Here is an 18250-nt window from a genome sequence, read left to right on the forward strand (position 1 = left end):
CAACAAACTGGAAAGCAGTTCAGAGCTTTGATTCTCAGCCCGGCGAAGGGTAGCGGGGGAGTCACAGGGGATTCCCCGGGAAGCTTTACAGAGCATTTGCCCCCTGGGGACTTGTCGGAATGGGGGTGGGGCTTTGTAATTGGAGAGCTCCTGGACCACACACCGCGCGGTTCCCCAGGGCAGAGAACCACCACTGCAGCCGCCTGAGCAGACTTTGCACTTCACTGTCATTCAGATCTAGGCTTGCGTGTGGCTGTGTCCGCCATGGCCTGCAGTGGCAGAGTACGAACACACTGTACTGTATGCTCGCAACTAGTAAAACTCAAGTTTTATATGCTTATTGGGAGTGGAGCCACTCACCGCTCATACTTTGCGTTTGCGCTCAAGAAGCCACCCCGCAGCTCACTTTTATATATCTGATTGAGAAACCGAGAATTGGTGATGACCTTGTCGCTGTCTTGAAGACGTTGGGCAAGCTGAGGCAGGTAACCAAATAGGACCCTCAGACTTTAGGTTTTAGAGGTTTACAAAGTGGCACAATTAAAAATACTAGATGAATTGGCATCTTGGTGAGTCCTGTCGGTGGGATAACAGTCAGAAGCATCACTGCCCCAAATGTTCCACTTCTATGGAATCACAGAGAACTTGTATCATTCAAAATGCTGCTGTAGATACAGGACTATTAACTGAATCATCTATAATATGCACATTAACATCTTTTTGTTGTCTTGCTTCAAGGAGAAGGAAAATGAGATGGGCTGGCTTGTGTGCTATCTCCTCTATGTATTATTTGATCAGTCAGGACACTTTCAATTCAAACCAGTATGAATAAGAAAATGGGAATTTATTGAATTATGTAACTGAAAAGTTTATCTATCTTCAGGCATAGCTGGATCCAGGCACTCCACTGATGCTTTCAGAACTTAGCCTCGTTCTTTCCCTCTCAGTTCAGCTCTCCTCCATGTTGGCTCTTTTCTCAGGCAGGCTCACGACTGGGGGCAGATGCTAGGAGGTTCAGGTTTATTCTTCATTCTCCCTGAAACCCCAGAAAAAGAAGTCTCTGTCATAACAGTTTAAACAAGCATCCCCTATTTGAGTCTTATGAGCTGGACTTGGATGACATACAGGAATCTGGGCCAGTCACTGGGACATGGGGGGTGTTGGTTCATTCCTCCAGGCCTGGGACAGGTGCCCAGTGCTGGATCCAGACATGAAGGTAGTCAGAGATTTAAGAGCAGAGGAGTAAGAGCTTTTCTAGAAAAATATGGACTATATGATTAAAAGAAGGGAGAATAAACCCTAGGCAGGAAAACGATTGTGTCCAATTCAGCATATAATTATCAACAGACTAATATTCACAACTGGTCTATTTTGAACTTCATAATTCAGGTTGATTAACTGGACCAGTGCTTTGCAACTTTTGTGTATCTTAATTCACATATAAGAATTATAATGTGCGTAGGCAGCCTGGGGTAAGGGGAAGGGTGGGGGAGAAATTTGGGATCCTGCAGAGGCTGCTGTAGGATTGATTGGTCAGGGACTCCAAACGTCCCAAGTTCTGTGAGAAGCAATAACTTGTGTTGGGGTCAGGTCTCGGGAATCTCTCTGTTTAGGGCATCATATTGGTACTTAAGGCCCAAAGTGGCCATTTAGTAATTTAAAAAATATAGACAGCATAGTTCAAAGTTTATTGTGACCTGTATCCTAATACCTTCCCCTCCTCACACACCCCACCTCACCTCCAAAAAGGCAATCGTTCATTGAGCAATTATTAACTGAACACATGCTGTGTGTCAAGTGCTGTTTTAGGCCCTTGGAATACATCCGTGAATAAAACAAAGACCCCCGTCTGGCTGTGTTTCTTTCAAATACCTGTAGGTCAGTAGAGACAGACAATAAGCAATAAACATCATAAATCAGTAAATTACAAAATGTACTAGAAGGTGGTACGTGTTAGAGAAAGACAGAAAAAGTAGAGCAAGGGAAAAAGGTTATTTCAAGAAGGATTCATGAAATGCCTCTGCCTCCAGTAGTTTGAGTCTACAAACGTCAGGAGACTTGAGAATGGTTCACCGCATTTACGAAGTGTTTCAGTGTCCAGCTCTGGGCATCAGAGCATACCTGGACGCTCCGAGCCTGGGTCTGCAATGGCAAGGAAGGCCAAGGCTCTTGCACAGAAGCACAGCTAATGTCAAATACCAATGTGGAAATGCCAACCTGTTCTCTCACACTTCAGACCTGGAAGGGACATTCAAGGTTAGAGTCCCCCTCCTCCAGCTTGTGCAGTGGGTGAGGGTAGCACCAGGCTCGCCTCTGACTGGGGGTCTCGTGTGAGGGTACACAAGTCTCAGCGGGGGGCTGTATTGGTTACCTCTGACTGCATGATAATCTATCCCAACATTTAGTAGCTTAAAACAACGACTTTTCCAATCTCGCTGTTCCTGTGGGTCAGGCACGGGCATGGGTTAGAGGGGTCCTCTCCTTCAGGGTCATGTACAGGCTGTGATGGAGGTATTGGCTCCACTCACCTGCAAACCTGTAACAGAGGTTCAACTGAGGCAGGATCCACTTCCAAGTTCACGGGTGCTTGTCCGCAGGGCTCAGTTCCTTCAGGGCTGATAGAGTGAGAGCCTCAGCTCCTTACCGGCTGTTGCCCAGAGGCCGCCCGCAGACCCTTGCTACGTGGGCCTCTCCAACGTGGCGACTTCTTCATCAAAGCTGGTGAGAGAGAGTGTGTGCCAGGAGGATGGAGGTTGCAATTTTGTAACCCAAACATAGAGCAAGTCAGCAGACCCAGCCTGTGCCCAGGGCAAGGATGGCATCAGGGCGTGTCTACCAGGAGGCGAGAATCGTTGTGAGCTGTCCTCAAAGTCAGCCTACCCCGAGGACCCTGGACTCTGCGTTCAGGATTTCTCTGAGTCTTGCTGCCTTGGTTCCTGGCACTGTTTTCTACTAAGTGACAATACAGCCCATTTCCACCCTGTAAGTCCCTTAGTTGTGAACACTAAGGTGCTCTTTCATTCTCTCCCTCCTCCGCTCCTCTAGGTTTCTCTTCTCTTAGTGAAGTTCACCAAGGACATCCCCATCACTCATCCTCCCTTGGAGGGTCTGCAACGGGTCCACAGTAGGGTCCGCATGATCACACAGCTCTCACTTACCCTACTGTTTACAGCTCCATTTCAAATCTCCTAGCCCCAGCCAGACGCAGCACCTACCAAACCCACTGAGACTTGGGGAAGGGAAGTTCTCACTCCAGGGAATCTGGAACAGGAAGCATTTGTGACACTGAGAAGTGAGACCCGAACAGGGAAGATCAGTGGAAATGCTTGGCCAGTGTTCACTGCTATGGGGCATTTGCTGAGAGGACGGTTTCTCACAAGCTCTCAGATAAATGGTGATAATGGATGATTCTCAATAAAGAGTATTCTAACAGCCCTGTTCCAGCCCGGTCTATGCAAGTCAAATTGCATTGCAAAGAATAAGATACAATTGAGCTTTCCTTCTGAGATCTAAATAAGGCAATTCCACAATGGATAGGGCATGGAATTGGGGGATGGCTGTGGTCTGTGTCACGTTCCATTCACCATGGGACATACAGATACACTGAATGGTGTTATGTCTGTGGTCTACAAACTAACACTATTCTGAAAGCATCCAAATGAAAAGTAAGATGTGCTGACATACACCTCCTGGCCTCTCCTCTTTAGTGCATTTTGCATATTTTATTATATGTTTTCTTTAAAACCTCCCTTTTCTATTTTGGCATCCAACCATAGTGGCCATTTTGAAACTCTGTCTGCTAAACACAGACAGCTAAACACTGTCTGCTAATCACTTATGTCTTTTGTCTCTCTTGCCTCCCTCCCTCCCTCCCTCCCTTCCTTCCTTCCTTCCGTTTTGCTGTGATGCCATCCCTCTCACAACCTTGAATGCTCTTGGTAAACTCAACTGACTTTTCCAAAGCAGTTTTACAAAACTTATCAGAGGGAGGCAGGTGGTGGCTACGATGTATTCCCCACAGCCCTGTGTGCTCCTCACCAAATTGAATCCCTTGAAGGCAGGACGTCCTGAGATTGCGTGGCCTCCACCACAAGATTAAGGCATCTGACATTTTAGGGGAGGATGCCACTGACACCTCCTACTTCTATTCTTAAGGTACCCATGTTTCTTTAAATTTATTTCTCCTCTTATCCTTACAGCTAGTTTTTGAAGAAAGCTTTCATTTCTACTTGGAGTCTCAAACATGTTGATAATGTCTCCTTTAGCTATTCTATTTAAAGAAATTGTACTGTTGCTTTTTCTTTAATTATGTGTTTGTGTACACATTTTTCTCTCACTGGAACATAGTCATTGTGTTCGTTTACCAGGACTGCCATAACAAAGTACCACAGACTGGGTGGCTTAAACAACAGAAATTCATTTCTTACAGTTCTGGAGGCTAGAAGTCCGAGATCCAAGTGTCAGCAGGATTGGTTTCTTCTGAGGCCTCGTTCCTTGGCTTGGAGATGACTGTCTCCTCCTGTGTCTTCACATGGTCTTCCCTCCATGCAAATGTCTGTGTCCTACTCTCTTCTTCTTATAAGGACAGCAGTCCGACTGGATTGGGGCCCATCCTATGACCTCATTTTAACTTAATCACCTCTCTAAAGGCCCCATCTCCAAATATAGTCATGTTCTGTGGTCCTGGGGTTTGGATGTCAACATATGAGTTTTCGGGGGGGGCATTTTCAGCCCATAAGAGTCATAAAATACAGATAAGCAAAAAGAAGATTAAAAAGGCTCATATAATCTCACAATTTGGGGCCTTCCAGTGGCTTCTGGTTGTGCTTAGCATAAATTCCAGGCCCCTTACTTCAGCTGCAACTCCCTACCTGTTCTACCCTCCTCCCTCTCGTTCATCTCCTCGCTCCCTCACTCCCAGCCTGCTGGCTTCCCTGCACAAGCCTGGGCCTGTCCTTCTCAGGGCCTTTGCATGGGCTATTCCCAGGTGTGTGCATAGCTGATGCCTTTCTGGTCATGGACTCAGCTCAAATACAGAAGATCACAGAGGCTTCTGTTACCCCTGCCTGATGTTGCTGTCTCCCCAGGCATTCTAGAGCAGAGCTTCTCCACCCCAGCTCTACTGACATCTTGGGCTGGTCAGTGCTCTGCTGAGCAGGCATTCAGTGATCATCAGCTGTTAGTATTCTCTCTCATTACCCTGATGTTTTCCTATATATGTGTTTGTTTACTAATCTGTGAATGTCACAAGGCAAGTGCCTAGAACACTGCACAGCACACAGTAGGTGCTCAGTAACCGCATGTTGAAAGAAGGGGTGGCCCTACTAGGATAGAAGGCCGCTGCCTGTTGTGCTCAGAGACACACCTCTAGTGCAGGCGGCACACGGCACCTGGTGCATAGTAGGTGTTCAATAAATATGTGTTGAATGAATAGAATATTTACTGTAAACTGGCCCATGCAGGTGTATATTTCCTCAACCTGCTTTTCCTTATTGATTGCCCTTCCTGCCATCCTTTTCATTTCTTCCCATGAACTTTTGAGGAAATCAGAGAACAGACCTGGCCTCTTCTCCTTCTCTGATGTGACTCCTACATCCAGGTGGTCTTTAAGGTCCCTGACCCCTCAAGGTTCCAAGTCCAAGCTTGATCTCCCCTCCCCCAAGCCCTGGTCCCCACTCCTCTCCCTTCTCAGTCCACGCCCTGGGGCAGTGACCATCTTGCCTGCTTCCTAACACGGGCCATGGCCTCCTGCTTCCATGGCTCACAGGCGAGTGTGTGGTCACAACACCCTACGAGTGGAGTCACAGTCACCCAGAGAAGCGTAGAGGATATTCAGGCCCCGAATGTCATGCCTGTTACTGCGTGGAAGATACCAAATACCTGTTTTGTGAGCATCTCAACCAGCCAACCACGCAGCGAAGGAAGGTTCACAATATCCATAAGTGTTGCGCATGGTCTGGGTCCCGGTCTAGACCCGTCATCATACCACATTAGTTCTCTGTGCCGGGAGGAGGTGGAACGGGGCATTTTTAGTTAAAAGTGACAAAACACGCTGGTGCTTGCTGTGCACCCGGCACAGTTCCAAGTGCTGATTGCCTCCGGGAATTCCCCAACCACCCCACGGGGTGGGCTGCTGTGCTAGCACCTCCACTTCACGGATGAGGAAACTGAAGTCATAGAAAGGTGAGATAACTTGCTCCAGGTCTAGGATGGCCAGCCTGTCCCAGTTTGCCTGGGACTTGCCTGGTTTCAGCACCGAATGTGCCATGTCTCAGCAAACTTCTTGGTCCCTGGCAAATCAGGACAGTTGGTTACCCAAGCAGATCACCCCACTTCTAAGTAGCAGAGCTGGAATTTGATCCTAGTCAGTGGACTCCAGAGTCCATACTCTTTTTTTTTTTGCGGTACGCGGGCCTCTCGCTGTTGTGGCCTCTCCCGTTGCGGAGCACAGGCTCCGGACGCGCAGGCTCAGCGGCCACGGCTCACGGACCCAGTCGCTCCGCGGCATGTGGGATCTTCCCGGACCGGGGCACGAACCCGTGTCCCCTGCATCGGCAGGCGGACTCTCAACCACTGCGCCACCAGGGAAGCCCCAGAGTCCACCCTCTTAACTGCTAAGCAATGTACAGTAACCAAGGACAACTCAATCCATCAATTAATCAAATTCAGGGAGATATTCTGAAATGAATCTTACTTTCGTAATGACAAAAAGAGGGTGGGTCGACACCAAAACCATAGGGATTGTAGAGGAAATAAAGCCGCTATTTCCTCTTTACCTAAAATTATCCAGTTTATGCCTTAATCTGCCCCCCTTGTCATGGACCATAAAGACCTAGTCACTCATTTTATGATTTTGATCCAGAAGATGTCTCCATCTCTAAAAGGATGAATCAATTATGTCACACGTTAATACCAGGTGAACATAAAGCGTGCCTTGCATTTAGCTTCCCCACTACATCATACACTTGGCAAAGACTAAAGAAAACTGCTCCTTAAGTATTTCCTCCAACCAACAGGATTATTTCCTGTAGCTAATGATATGGCTTAGAATAATAAGATAGGAACTTGAGGTCAGCTTTTGGACTGAGTTTAAATGTCTTCAAAGGGAGGAAAAAAAGCACCCCAACTAAGCTTGATTATTGTTGTCTTTTGCTCAGTATATATTAACCTCATAAATATGCAACCACATCCCCTGGCTTACTGGCTTTTTCTTAATATAAGAGTGGCATTCTTGGCCTCTCTCTGACCCCCAAAATCTTGGCTAAAATCTGCTCAAGGGTCTTGGGTTGCTTGGTACTCTCTCTTTGGCCAACTGGTCTTCATAAATCTGATTCTCAAACAGCCCATGAAAATGGGGGTGGCATGTGTCCCCCTCAATTCTGAATGTTACTGGGCTTGGTCCTTGCCTTAGACCGTCAGGGGACATTGGTGATGTTTGAGACAATAAGAAACCTCGGAGGTTAACGAAGAACCATCCTCCTTGAGATTTAACCAAGCTTTAGAACAAGTTTTCATAGTTTACTGTGCATGAGAATCAGCTGGGGACTTTATTATGCTTCCCCAGTCCCACCAGGAGATTGTGATGCAGGAGAGCCAACGTGGAGTCAGGCATCTTTGTTTCCGACAAGGCCCTCAGATGATCCTGACAGGCTTTGCAATGACACTGTGAGAAGCTCTGCCCCGAGATGTCAATTCAGGTTCCTCTCATGTGTGCCTCTGCAAAATTTCCCATTTAAGAAAAAATGGAAATCTACAATGTAAAGTGTTTGCCCTATTTTCTTGTTGTTGTATGTTTTGTTTAACTCCCCAATCCTGGGTATTTGAGCAGGCATGTCATCACACCACACGTTCATATGCCTCTGTGTAAGCCACTCATTTTCATGGCTGTATAGTATTCCAGAATATATACAGTAACATCCAGGTTAGTTGCAGCTTTGGGTAACTATGAACAATGCTACTATGAACATTTTTCTATGTGTGAGATTTCTTTAAAAGATCTAAAAAGCAGAAGCCCATCTTTATAAAGGCCATCTCCTGTGAAGGCAAGTGTCAAGGATGGACTGGTTAGAGATTCTGGTGGGAAAAAGGGACAAGCAGGGCAGAGTAGGGAGCTCTCTGCAAAGAGAGAAACATGTCTAAGTTGTCACTTTTTTAATTTTAGTGAATTTAATTAAAATAAAGAAAAGTTATAAGAGACTAGATTGAAGGAAATATCTGAGCTGGAAGGCTCTAGCTAATCAATGCTCTAATTTCATAGATGAGGCCCTGTGAAGTGATTTGCCCTTCAGAAAGGGCAGAAAGAAGAGCAGAAAGAAGAAAGAAAAAAAAAATGGACCAAGTTATTTCATCAGGAAATACTGTTTCTAAGAGGTTGGTAACACTGTGAACAGGCTATGGAGGTCAAACTGTTGCTAACAGTTGTTATGTCTTTTCCACATTTGCATTGTAGTATCCCTGCATTTGAAATGAGAAGAGAAAATTGGTGTTCCAAATGTTGTGTCTGAGCCCTGCTGGCTCTATCACTTCAGCTGTATCAGTGATGGAGAGAGATGTCAGCTACATAGCCAGGCCAGGGTCTGAGGTTGAATCTAAAGTGGGCCCCAAGATGCACATGCCCACACACTAGCTCCTCAAGATGCGGCTGCCCAAGCTCTAGGTCCCCAAGATGCAGGTGCCCACGTGTCAGGTCCCCAATAATCAGGTGCCCTCACTCCGGCTCAGTTCTGTGGGCACATGGTAAATACAAGTAAGAAGAGCACAGTCCCCTTCTTTGGGGGGGAGGTGGGGAAAATCAGCCACACTCCAGTTTAATGAGGTATCCCTTTCTTCACACATTTAACATGCATTCAACAGGCACTGGGTTCTATTAAGTGGGTGCACAAGATGAAGATGACAGTGTCCTGTCACCAAGTAGCTAGCAGGCCAGTGGGGAGGTGAACGGGAGATGACTGAAAACTAGGACATGTGATAAAGGTGAAGGACACACAAAAAGATAAAACTGTAAAATATTTGCAATGACCTCCTTCTTCACAGCAGTCAAACCTCGACTGCCCAAAAGGCTCCCAGCTGCCTGACCCCTAGTTATCAGTCCAAAGATGCCAAGAGGCAGGCCACCACCAGAGGGCAGTGTGGGGATGTTGGCCTGCACATGCTCAGTTTTTTGGTTTTGCCACCATTCCAGGACTGAAGATTACAAAGTAGATTTTGATTTCAGCATCAAAATCAATTATTAATTTTTCTTTGTCTAAGAAATAGTGCGTATTGCTTCTACAATGGACTCCTATAGCTTAATACATAGGCTGAAAAGTAAAATGAAGCTCTACAACTTTTTCCCTGGGTTGCAAAATTTGTATTATCCAAACAAACATTTTTCGTTGTTTTTCTCTCGCTTTTTTTTTTTCTCGCTGGTGCACAGAGGCATAAAGCCTTGTCTGTAACAACCATATGAAAAAGTGTAATCATTTTGATTTAAAAATGAAATAAAACAAAACGGAAAAGTAATATTTTTCCATTTCTCTACAGTTTAACTTAATTTGCTTTAGACCTCTGTGGACATATAGATTTTTATGATTAGGCTCATGGAGTAAAAGGATCATTAACACAGAAACGATGCTTTCACCAAACCACCAATGGGTCACTTTGCCTAGGGTTTCTCTCCGGTGTTCAGAAATTCCTTGGGTGAAAAAGCAATGCAACCTGACAGAAAATGCTAATTCTCCAGGAAATTGATGAAGACTGTCCGCTTCCTGCCTGCCAGTGGGTTATGGAGGAAGAAACATGTAGTCAGTAGAGAATATATACTGTAACATACTCTCATATACTGTTTACTCTGATTTAAATTAAAGAAGAGGGCAGGAAGGGTTGAGGCAAACTCATTGTACAGTAGAGGATCCCAGCTAAGTGCTCCAGGTGACGGTTGAAAAAAATGCAAGGTCCCTGCCAAAACACTCTGGTTCCTTTAAGAACCCAGATTTGGCAAAAACTTCAATGCAGTAAAAATCACCATAGCTAGGTTTCTGATTTCATTTTTCCTTGAAACTATATGGGAGGTAGCCTGGCTTTGGCATGACTTTAAGAGTAGAAGCGGTAAATACTCATCTTACATTCCAACTTCTAGTTACTGTGAGACCTTGCACAATCTGTGTACTTTCCTTCCCCAAATATATAAATGATATTTTAACATGGATGAATATGGCCTGATAGCTACCTGCAAGAGATGCATCTAAGTTTTACTTTTAGAAAATTATTAAAGTTTTGCCAAAGAATTTTATTAACAAAAACTTCTAGATAAATACTTTGTAATAAAGTTAAGGATAAATTTATATTGTCTCCTTTGCCTTTCAGATATTTCCTTCACTTTGCAAAAAAAGAAAAAGGGAGTGTATAATTTTTGACTCAGCAAATAACTGTGATTAATTTGATGTCTCTAAACTGGATGCTTTTAAGAGAAAGAGGCCAAGTTTTTTTGTTCTTGTTTTATTTTTCAAACTCGTGGACTAATAAAATTTTGATATTTATTTGTAAGAAATGTGGTAGCAGAAAGAAAGATTAATATTTAACACATATCAAAACGTTAACCATTGTGCCCAAGGCATTGCATTAGTTGTAGAGATGCAGAAGTTCCACATGAAAGAGTTCCAGCATTAAGAAGTCAAGGGGGTCATGAGGGAGAATGGGGAGAGTATGGCCTTTTCCATCAGCCAGACCTGAGCGTGAATCCCAATTCAGCTGCTTACAAGCTGTGTGAACTTGGATAAATTTCTTAACTTCTCTGAACCTTTGTTTCTGAATATAACAATCATCCTAATCCTGCTTTTGTAGGGCTGTGGCCTGACAAGAACATGTCTTCAGCTGATAATAATTCAGTACATAGTGGTTGCCCAATATAATGTCCACTGTCCTGGGATGACACTGCCGCCCTTGAAGTGATAACAACCGAGTTGGGACCTAGAGAAGCAAACGCACCCTTTCCAGCTCCAGGTCTGTATTTCCAACTTCCTGCGGGGTGTTTCTACGTGGATGCTTTGCCTCCAAATTCAAAGAGTAGGAAGCAAAGCTCTCCTTTCAGTCTCTAGGACGTGCTAGTTTCTGTGGAAGGTATGTCACTTTCCTGGTGACTCAGGCTCAGCCTCACCCCCAGCAGGGTCTTGCTAGCTCTCCTCCTGAGGCCAGCGGGCTATTTCTCTGCGGTCTCTTCCCTCCCTGTCTCTCCTTTCCAGCTGCCTGTGAGTTGCCCACCCCTGATGCTGGGCTGGTGCTGTCTCTCCCTCAGGTGTCTTACGTTTTCACGAGACCCACCTGCCTCAGATCACTGCTTTCCAGCCCTTCCTGCTCAGGTATTACCAGGAAAAGACTGACCTCTGCCTTCACAATGTCGCCCTAACTTGCTTCCCTAATGTCAACCTGCAAGGCTCCAGTCTGCTCCTTTGGGACAGATAAACTGTGCCTTTGAAGGACAGCGTGGATGCCCTCCACTGCGCCTCTGGTCATGGCATTCCCTCCCTCAGTCCCCGATCGAACCCAACCACCCCTGGAGGCCAATGCAAGCCAGACCCCCTCCTTAGGGTCTCCCTGCTCTCCTTTTTCCCCTGGGGCACTGCTGCCAGTTCTCTGTGGCCTTGGACGGTTGACGATCTCTCCGTAAAAGGTGTTCTCTCCAGCCCAATTGTGGATTCCCTGATGATGGTGTCTAGTCAAACTTCTGGAGCTTCCAGCAGTACCCTCAGCCATAAGCATCCCTCGTGGCAAATAAACACATGGGTGCAGAGAAGGTAAGACACTTGCTGAAGATACCCCAGCCCAGCAAGAGCAGAGGGGTCTGGAACCGGCTCTGCAGGCAGCCCCCTGGCACCCTTCCCACATCCTAAGACAGCATGAAATGAGCGATCCCCAGGTCCTGCACTAGTGGCTCAGAGCCTCTGGAGACTCTGGTCACACACAGACTCTAGTCTGTGGCTCCCCTGGGAAGATAAAAGTAGAAATTGGGCAGAACTTGGGCAGCAAGTTCTGCCCACTCTCCCATGCCCCTGGTGAAAAAACAGGGTGTCACTTTGTTATTTAAATGTCCAGGGCGCTTCTTCCCTACTCCTCACACCATTTTCATTTCCAAAACTCCCCCTTCAGCCTTTTAATCCAATAGCTACCAACCCACCAACCCAAGGCACGATAGTGGCTCGGCTGTGACCGTATTGCATTGCTGAAACGCTTCTTTTGTGCTAAGCCCTACAAACACAATTCAGGGCTGTAATTGCCTCAGTCAGATGTCCATTTACATACAGCATTCCCATCCTCGCCGTTCTTTCAGCAGAAATGAAACAAAACCCAACCCAAAGTAATGGGGTGTGTAAGAGCTCACTTCCTAAACAACTCTGTCCATGCATTTCAACCCCACCCTGAGATTTGAGATTTCAAAGCACATGAGATACTTTAAGGGGTTCTAGCTTTGGAATTTCCTTTTCACCCCCAAACAGGGTTAAGAAAAAAGACCTGGTGCCCAGGAAGGCTGCAAATATCCCGGGCTGTTGTCATTATCTGTGGCCTGGATCGAGACCACAGACACAGCACTGCAATAGGCATCCTCCCTGCACACAGCCATTTAGACATCCTGTAACCTGAAACACGTCCTTTTAAGCAGTTGAGAGGGGTGCAAATGACAGTCAGCTACACAAATAATTTGCCCTCAAAATGTTTATCAGCTCCCTGCTATAGCCACTTCCATTTATAGCTTATAAACGGTTATTAGCTGGCTCCTTCACATCTGATAACACAGCCCAGAACAGGTGGTGAGAACGGTGAGTGATTAGAGGGCCTCCCTGGGAGGTGCTGCGTGCTTGCCTGTGGGTGGTCTTCCCGCCTGAGTCCAGTGCCCACATGAGAAGACATTGTAGAAAGCCTCCAATTTAGGAGATAACAGTCTGTGTTGTCTGTTTGTATAAAGTGCTGTCCAAATACAGCTGGCTTTGCTTTCTGGCCAGCAAACATTGCTAAGAAGGGTTGAAAGTTCAGCATCATCAGCCCCCCAAACACAATCCCTTCCCCCTCTCAGTCTTGGGCAAACAGTCCCCAGTGCTCATGTTCTATGGATTCCTTAGGAGGTTTGATCCACACTGAAAATGTTGCTCTGGCTGAGGTGATGCTCACAGCCTGGCCAGGGCAGGGAAGCCAGAGGGGGACACCTAGCCGGCAGGAGGGCATGCTCTTAGTGCTTTGGTTATCTGTGATTTTGCTCTTTGCTAAAAAAAAAAAGCTTTGCAAGTCCCCACAACTTTTCTCAAAAACAGTGCCTGGTGCAATGCACCACAAAGTCATCTGCTCCTGGTCCTCTTGGCATTTCTCAGGCAAAGAGAGTAGGAAAGGTAGATGTCGGACCAGGGTTTCTCAGCCTCCACACTACTGACATTTGGGGCTGAATATGCCTGTTGTGGAGGCCTGGCCTTTGCACCTTAGGATGTTTAACAGCGTCCCTTACCTTCACCCATGAGATGCCAGTAGCAACCCCAGCTTCAGTTGTAACGAACAAAACTGCCTCCAGATATGGCTTGGGGGCAAAACCATCCCCCGTGAAGACCCACTGTATTTTGTGATAAATATAAACGAACTGAAGGGCCATGCATGAACTACCCTAATAAGAACAGGAGTGCTTTCACAATACTAAAGCAGTGTCAGATTGACCCTCGGAAACATTTATTAGTTAAGTAACCAAATTCTGATTAGATTGTCTCATTGGGAAAAATGGTAATCAGTGAGTAAACCAAGAACCAGGCAATTCTTGATAGTAAATTTGAAAAACAAAACAAAGCTAACTTCATGCTCCAAAAGTTAAAAAGAAGCTACGATGATGATGTGATTAGTTAAAATAATGAAGATAATTGCTAACGTTTTTGAGGATTCTCTATGGGACAGGCACCATGTGCTAAAACGTGTTATCGTGCCCGTTTTACAGAGGATCTCAGCCTGAACAAGGAAGACTGTTTCCCAAAGTACTTTCCAGAATGTTCTCTGACTACAAATCATTTCCCATTCCGTGATTCCAAAAATGAGTTGAAGAGTTGGAATGTATTCGGATAATGGGCTTTATAGAATAGGCTTTTGAAAGTCCGACACTCAAAACAACAATAATGAAAATAATAATAACAGCTGCTGTTTAGTGATGGCTCAGTGGGAGGCAGACCTCCCGTTAAGCATGTTGCAAACACTCCCTCTTGATTGTCCCGAAGGAGGCAGAACCCCTTTCACAGGCGAGGAAACTGAGAGCTTAAAGTCCTGTGTCTCCGGAGGTTTCACGGCAGAGCCGGATTTCAACCCCGCCCCTCCGACGCGGCTGTTTCTGCTCCGGTAACGCCTAGCACCACGTGGCAGGACGCTGCTCCAGCCTTCCGTAGGTGACAGGGTGGCGGGGCTGCCCGTCTCCGCCCAAGATGACCTGCAGTCTCTCTGACTCCTCCTTGGCCAAAATCAGTGACCCCACACCCTCTGGCACAGTGCCCGTGGCCGTCTCCTTCCTCATCCCCATTGGCCTCCATTCCCCCCACTCCCTTCTCCGTTTCGTGACTTCCGTTACCAGCTAGGGCAATAAGGACTGACCATCTTTGGCCTGTGTCATTGGGTCTGATATTCATTGGGTCCCCGTCATATTTGCCTCGAATACTCCTCTAGGGGCAGCTGAGTTAGCCCCTGTGTGAGCGAGCAGCACATGGCTTGTGGCCTGACCTTGACCATGACCTAGTGGCCTGATCAGTCTCCGTGTTAAGGTCTTGACTCTCCATCCCAGAGGCAGGCTGACAGACCCTCCGAATGCCCTCTTCGGGGAGATCCTGACCGCGCGGGTCCCCATGCCTCTGCTTGGACTCTGCGCGTCTGAGGATCCTGCAGCCTTTTCGGCAGCCCATGCCACTCGTGGGCAGCTCTGCTTGTCAGAGCACTCCTCCCCTTAGGTTGGCTGGAGAGCTGCCTCCCTGAAGCCCGCCACTGGTCTAAGTTTTGCCGTTCAAAATGCTACCACTTTCTTCTTCCCAAGACAGCCTGTCCCATAGGTGTGAGGGGACAGGCAAGGAGGGAAACACACGGGTTTTGGAGACTTACCTAAACTGAATACAATTCCCAGCCACCCACACTGCGAACTGGAGTGAGCTCTTAAACCCCACGAGAGTTCGTATCTGTAGAGTCATTGTAAGAATTACAAACTACATGTGTGAAATACCCAACGAGGTCATTCTCGACCTGTCTTTATCAGCAGCACATCTGGGAAGACTATACTTTTTTTTTGGCATATCCAAAAGAATTAACAGGTTGGCAGCACTTTTAAAAAGGACACAACCTGGAAAGATGGAAAAATAATTTTTCATAATTACTATAGTCTTCCCTTGACTGCCCACCCTGTCACTGCCCACCCAGTGAGCAGAGTTGCTCACTGCCCTGATAGCACCGTTGTATATACTCATCCTTCTCTCGATGGGTTTCAGTAAACACAACGCTTTCCTTGGCACCTTCGCCCTGCACCTCATTCTGTGACCCACATGGTTGGTGCCCCCCACTCTCCCCTTCATCACCCAACCCATCTAGCTCAGCATCCTGACCTCCTGATGTTATCCTAACAGTGCACACACAGCCTCAGTTGTAAGCAGAACATATTTGTACACACTGATCACAACTTGGCAGGGTTTTCCACAGTGTGGAAGGGAAACGGCCTGTCCGTGGAAGGCACTCAAAAATGGCCATTATTACTATTACGGATAGCTTTAGGGGCTGTTTTCAGATTTTTCTTCTTTAAAAACGCACAGTTCGGGCTTCCCTGGTGGCCTATTTGTTAAGAATCTGCCTGCCAATGCAGAGGACATGGGTTCGAGCCCTGGTCCATAAAGAGCCCACGTGCCATGGAGCAATTAAGCCTGTGCGCCACAACTACTGAGCCTGTGCTCTAGAGCCTATGAGCCCAGGTGCCACAACTACTGAAGCCTGCACACATAGAGCCCGTGCTACACGACCTGAGAAGCCACAGCAACGAGAAGCCCACGCACCGCAACGAAGAGTAGCCTCCGCTCGCCACAACTAGAGAAAGCCTGCGTGCGGCAATGAAGATCCAACACAGCCAAAAATAAATAAATAAACATAATAAATACATTTATAAAAAATAAAAAAAGAATAAAAGCACATAGGTCTTTACACTGCTTTTTGTTGACATGATCTTTGAGTCATCCCATCATGACCACCAGCCCCACCAGGGTTCAGTGTGGACTGGTCCACACTGGATATTGAGGCTCTCCTAAGATTTCATTCCTCCATGAGACAAACACTTACCCAGTGCCCATATGTGCCCTGGAAACACAACTATGTATCAAACCTAGCTGCTTCCTGCAAAAAACTGCAGTTTCCACAGCTACACTGTACATTTTGAAATTGCAGCTCAGAGTTCCCTAAGAGTAATGATTTCTAATCCTGGTTGTATAAACAAATGGCCTTGAATTCAACATAATTCTAAAAAGCTAAATAGGCCCTACAGGCCCTTGAGGGTTTAAGACTAGACTTTGGATTTACTAGGTTGTGCAACCTTGGGCTTGTCCCTTAACTTCCGGAGCCTCAAATGTCCCTCTTCCAAATCAGCAATAATGCTTATCCTGCCCACTTAAAAGGTTTGGTTGAGAAACAAAATAAGTGAAAGCATTTGAAAAGTTTTTAAACATCACGTAAATAACATTTTTCATTGTAAAATGAAAGGTTTTAAGTAGATTCTCTCTTAGGTCCTTTTCAGTCCTTACTAGACGGATCAGCGCGGCAGTTGGAAGCTGAGGCATGCAGGAACACGCTATGTGCCTTTGGTAGCTGTTTGTGACAACTGAGGATTAGAGATTTTACCCAAACAGGGAGAAACGATAAGCAGTAGCGTATCAAGGGTGCGGCGGTGGGAGTGGTCCAGCCCAGCACACAATGGGATAGATTGCTTGAGAGAAATTAAAAACAACCTTAGAACCCACCGCCGTTCTAGTTGGCTTTTTATTTTCGCCATGTGCTAGCATTCTAAACATCGCCAGTGATAAAATACTCCTCCTGGGGTAGGGGCAAGGGGAATATTTGGAAGGTCTTTCTAAGCTATTGCTGTGATTACCATTGAGCTTTAATAATATAGATGAAAGCTTCAAATCAGCACACTGTTAGCACTCATCCTTTGATAACATTATATTGTACCTGAGGTCACTTTGCAGCATGCCCACCGACACAGCAGACCTCTGACACATGTGGGCTCAGCCCTCGTCTTTCCTTCAACGATCCTTTGGGCAGCATCCTGTCCAGAGAAGCTCACGTGTGTGGCCCCCACGCGATTCCATATTCCTGCGTATAAGCAGCGGACCTGCAGCAAACGGTGGTAAGCCTGCGATTATAACGATGAAGGGCCAGAACTTTTTACCTTAATTACGTTACTCTAGCTGATCCCTTGGAGTTTTGTGTTTAAAATTTACGACTCCTGGTACAAACTGTGAGGAGTAATGTCTTCTCATTAACTGTAGATTTTACTTTATACATGAAATAATTTACTGAGCAGGAATCATACCTTTACATTGAAATTCATTGCCCTTTTAAAATTATTGTTTTAGAACTAAAGAACAAATTAAGAAAACCTGGATGAGGAATGATTATTACTGAAAATGATATTAGTGTGCAGAGGAGAGTATTAAATAATTGGTCCTGTTCTTGGAGTCGAATACACCACCGATGGTGAGACGATGTTTATTTCTCTCGGTCGCCATGACTAATATCACACCTGGAAGAGCAGATCTTAGGAGACGGCAGTGTGCTTCTTCAGGTCTCAGACGGGTCTGAACCCCAGTGGAGAGTTAATTGGCTCAACTGAACATTTCCGTGCTGTTTAAACTGAGACATTCAGCAGTGCATGTACTCATTTCCAATCAAAGAATAGCAGAAGGGGAACTATTCACTCATTCATCCACTTATTCGCTCATCCACTCATTCATTCATTTAACAAGTCTTCATGGAGTGCCGACATATCAGACACTTTTCTGGGGGACGTAAAATGTCTAGTCTCATGGAACTTTCATTCTAGTGTTTGGGGGAGTGGTGCAGGGAATCTGACAATTAAGGAACAGGAAAAATACACAGTAGGTCAAAATGTGGTGAGTGCCATGGGCACAAGCAGAACAAGGAAGGGGACAAGGATGCCACCTGGAAAAGGAGTTGGTGTGCTTGTTTAAATAGAGTGGCTGGGGGAGGCCTCACCTTAAGAAGGTGACACCTGAGC

The 18250-nt window shown here is 46.1% G+C and overlaps 1 long non-coding RNA gene across 1 annotated transcript; it reads right to left on the bottom strand.

Annotated features, from left to right (window-relative positions):
• Positions 1-737: 737 nt before the first annotated feature.
• Positions 738-4534, bottom strand: LOC307189324. The gene is made up of 3 exons (XR_013829148.1): positions 4428-4534; positions 2529-2718; positions 738-1036 (listed from the first exon to the last, which is right to left on the bottom strand). It is a non-coding gene; the product is annotated as an uncharacterized lncRNA (long non-coding RNA).
• Between the last annotated feature and the right edge of the window lie 13716 nt (positions 4535-18250).

Source organism: Stenella coeruleoalba (assembly GCF_951394435.1).
Source record: "Stenella coeruleoalba genome assembly, chromosome: 7".
In the NCBI taxonomy this organism is placed as follows: domain Eukaryota; kingdom Metazoa; phylum Chordata; class Mammalia; order Artiodactyla; family Delphinidae; genus Stenella; species Stenella coeruleoalba.